Here is a 4,143-nt window from a genome sequence, read left to right as displayed (position 1 = left end):
TATATATATATTATGAAATTTCAAGACAGGGTCTCCCTAAGTTGCCAAAGGGGCCTCAGCCTCCCTTGGTGCTGGGCCCCTGCCGTGTCCCCCAAATGTGCCACATGGCCTGCTCATTCTGTGGCAGACATCACCAACAGTGGAGGCCAAGCCCGTGAACCACAGGTACCTGTGGAGTCCCAGCCGGTGCTGTCCCCGCGGGGTGCAGGAGGGGACGTGGTTCCTGCCAGGCTCTTTCCCCAACTGTGAGGCACCAACTAATAATAGGTGCTGCCTCCCCGCCATGGAGCAGTTTAGCACAGGGCTGATTAGACGCAGGGCTCAGGAAAGGCGACCAGAATCACTGTTAAACGCACAGGATTTACGGGGTGGGGTAAGAGCCAGTGCCTTTGGCCATCACCTGTGTGCTCCTCACATGCACGTTTCTGAGATGAGGATAGGAGAATCCAGGCACTCCGAGGCCCTCTGTGAGGCTGGGGCATGGGCTGACATGCCAGGTGCCAGCGCCGGAGAGATCAGGCTGGGAGCTTGAACTTTAATCCAAAGGCACTGGGGAGCCATGGGAGGCTGTGGAGGGAGGAGGTACTGGGCCAGAACTGAATGTGGCGGCAAATGGCTTCTGACCCACAACAGGGAGTGGGTAGGAAGGCCGGATTCTCAGTCTTCTCCAGACTCCACCAGGGCCTGTGTACCACCTCCTGCCCATCTGTGCACCTTCTGCTCACAGCACTGGGGGTGGAGCCAGGGCCTTGACACGAGCTACACCCCAAACAGTCCCACCCCTTCTTAAAATATTGAGACAAGGTTTTGCTAAGCAGCTCAGGCTGAGCCTGAACTTGCATCCTCTGCCTCAGCCTCCCGGGTGACAGTCGTTTGACACCACACAAGGCTCATTTTTATTTTTATGGAAGTAAAACAAAGTGGTCTGAGAACAGCCTTGATGATCGGTTTACTTCCCTCAGCCTCCAAGCCCCTTATTCATGGTGGCTGAAGGGGACCAAGAGACAGAGGAGGTGGGACAGAAAGAGCGCGGGGGAGCTGTGCCCACAGCCCCGCCCCACGAGGATGCAGTCCTTGTGTCCTGCAGATCTGCAAGAGCAAAACATTTGGAAGCTTCCGAAAGCACCAAATTAGCCCCGGGGAAAGACTCCTATCGCACGTGGTCCCCACCGTGGGAGCATGCGCGTGGGAGACCGTGCCCACGCTCATGCTCCCCTCTGACACCCAGGAAGTCCGCATTGCTAGCCACGGGGCGTGGTGCCGCATGCCTGTTGTCCCAATACGCAGGAGGCTGAGGCAGGAGGAGCGACACGAGTTTGAGGCCAGCCTGGGCCACATAGTGAGACCCTGTCTCAAAAAAGTAAAAATAAATCAGTGAATCCATATGCTAATTTCAGGGTACGGAACCGCGGCCAACAGCACGAAGTCATGGTGAAAGTCACAGAGTGACAGTCGCAGCATCCAATCAGGGTGAGAGGAAGTTCACTTGCACCCCGGAGACTGGCAGCCACAACAGCGCTGTGATTATGCTTTTCTTTTACCTATTTATTCCTTTTTAACTTGTATATGTTCGCAGTGGACAGCATGATGTTTTTATTTATTTGTTTAATTTTGAGACAGAACATAAGTCACCGAGTTGCCCTCCCTGGCTGGGCTTGAGCTCATAACTCTCCTTCCATGGCCTCCCAGAGTTCTGAATGACAGGGTTACCCAGTTATTATTATTGTTGTTTCCTGAACTCTCCTGCCTCAGCCTCTCCCCTGGTACAGCACATTGTTGTAAATGGTAGCGTGGTCACCACTGATTTGGGGGTTACAGACTAATGTAGGGAGAAGGCAAATTCCCAAATGGGAAAACACGGGTAACAAGATGGCCTATGCATCCACAAGGTTGTCACAAGCCAGGTTGTTGCTTCCTGTTGTCTCGGCCGTGGGGAAGGCTGAGGCAGCAGGGCTTTGAGCGGAGGACGGCCTGAGTAAGACTCTGCCTGAAATCAGTCAGTATAGTTACTTGGGAGGAGGTGGTTTTCACCCTGCTGTCTTTTTCAAGCCCGGAGTTTATTTTACACTTAGATCCTTCTCAGGTTGGAAAAATCCACTGTCGACAGCAGCTTAATGTTGAATGAGGCAGGGGTCTACTTCAAGGTCTGGAAGGACCTAAGACAATAAAGAAAGAAAGAAGCCAATGCCAGACTGGAGAGCCCCACGGCCATCATAGGAAAGCTGCACGTGCAGCGCGGCCTAGTGGCACTCACCAGTGCTTGGAAGGCTGAGGCAGGAGGATCTAAAGTTGGAGTCCAGCCTGGGCAACTGACAGGTTTAGAAAGACCCTGTCTCAAAATAAAAAATTAAAAAGAGTTGGGCACGGCCAGAGATTTAGCTCAGTGGTGCTGCCACCTGCCTCGCAAGTGCAAGGTCCCAAGTTTGATCCCAGTACAAAAAAAAAGTTGGGCATGGAGCTCAGTGTGAAGGCCCTGGGTTCCATCCCAGTACCACAAAAAAAAGCTGTGCAGTCCCCTCCCAGGTGCGTGCTGTGCGCTCAGATACAGCACTCCCCTCCGGGAAACCTTAGTCACGGAGAGCACGGGGGGCACGGGCAGGCGACACTGAGCCTCTGCGCAGGAAGGGGGTGACCAACACCAGGTCCAGCCACGGCTGAAGGTCAAAGCAGGCGCTGGAAGGTCGCTGCTGGCCGCTATTTATAAGCCTGCAAGGCGATCCTCTAGTGAGCTGGACACCTATGTAGTGGAAGGTTTTCCAAATCAAAACACAACAGACGCCCCGCCTGGGCCCTCGGTCACTTCTGGAGGGAAGGGAGGGCCGGGCTGGAGGAAGCGGCCCGGGGCTTCAGGAACATTTGGACGCTGTTTCTCAAGCGGGCTTAGCAGAAATGGTTGCTCGCCAGGTTTTGCATCCGTGGGCAGGAAGGCCAGGGCCTTCCCACCGAGCTGCACAGGCCCAGCCCTTTCTTATTCTCCTATTTTGAGATAGGATCTCGTTCAGTTGCTAAGATGTCCCAGCCGGGTTGGACTGTGATCCTCCTGCCTCAGCCTCTCAGAGGGCTGCGACTACAGATGTGTGCCACACACACCAGGCAAAGGCAAGGTTTTCATTTAGTGGTCTGCAGTCTCAGCACTCCAGACAAGGCAGGCCAGGCCAGCGATACAGAGGCTTTGCTCTGAGGCCGACATGGGGGCTGTACAGCCTCTGAAGCATAAACAAAATGTTTTGGAGGTGCTGGGGATCAAACTCACACATTCTGTGAAAACTCTACCGCTGAGCTCTAAATTAACTTTTAGAGGCTCTTTCAGTATGTTTTATGGAATATATGTGTGGGAGTATGTATAGTATCTAATTATATATACATACATATATACGTATATATATTTTTTGGGGGTGGGGGAAAAGTCTCACTATGTAGTTCACACTGGTCTCTTGACGCACTGTGTAGCCCAAGCTGGCCTTACACTCGTGGAGATCCTCCTGCCTCAGCCTCCTGGTCGCTGGGGTTACAGGCCTGCACCCCCACACTGGCAATTGTAATTATAGTAGGGATGATTTGTTTGGACATAACGTGATGCACAAATGTCAGACATCCAGTGGTTCATCAACAGAGTGCTCTGGATAGGAACAGTGTGACTGCCATTTCTTACGGAGGAAGCTGAGTCACAGGGGCAGGGGACCCTGGTCTGTGGCCTCTGCTCAGCCGGGAGGGGGCAGAGGGAGGCAAGAGTCACAGGCAGGGCGGGAGCCCGAAGTGGGTGCCTGGGCCCGGCCACACCTGCAGGCCGAGGTCGCGCCGGGTGACCCCGGGCAGCCGCGTTGCTAAATGGGGAGGTGCAAAGCTCCCAGATCACCAGAGCACCGGCCCAGGAGGCCACTGCAGCCTGACCTTTGGCGGCTGGGGACAGCCCGAGCGCCAGGCGGGGCACGACGACCCTCACGGGCCCAGCTCCCTCCTCCGTGCCAATTTCCCTCATTCTCCTTACCAGGGCTGGGTGGACAGAGGCCTCCAAGTCTTAAAGAATAAAGAAAGAGAGAAGGCGAGCAAGCGCGCGGCCCTCCGATCCAGGGTGCGAGGGTGCGAGGGCCCCGGCGGTTGCTGGCCAGTTCCCACGCAGCCCCACATTGTCCAGGCGTGGGC

The 4,143-nt window shown here is 54.8% G+C and overlaps 1 protein-coding gene across 1 annotated transcript in view; it reads left to right on the top strand.

Moving 5' to 3' along the window:
* The window catches only part of Sbk3 (SH3 domain binding kinase family member 3), a 38,209-nt gene that overhangs the window by 8,100 nt on the left and 25,966 nt on the right, over positions 1-4,143 (top strand).

This window comes from Fukomys damarensis, unplaced genomic scaffold (assembly GCF_012274545.1).
Source record: "Fukomys damarensis isolate Sample0158 unplaced genomic scaffold, DMR_v1.0_HiC HiC_scaffold_19, whole genome shotgun sequence".
NCBI classification, from domain to species: Eukaryota; Metazoa; Chordata; class Mammalia; order Rodentia; family Bathyergidae; genus Fukomys; species Fukomys damarensis.
The sequence above is the reverse complement of the archived record's forward strand: the minus strand, read 5'-3'. Positions and strand labels throughout refer to the sequence as shown.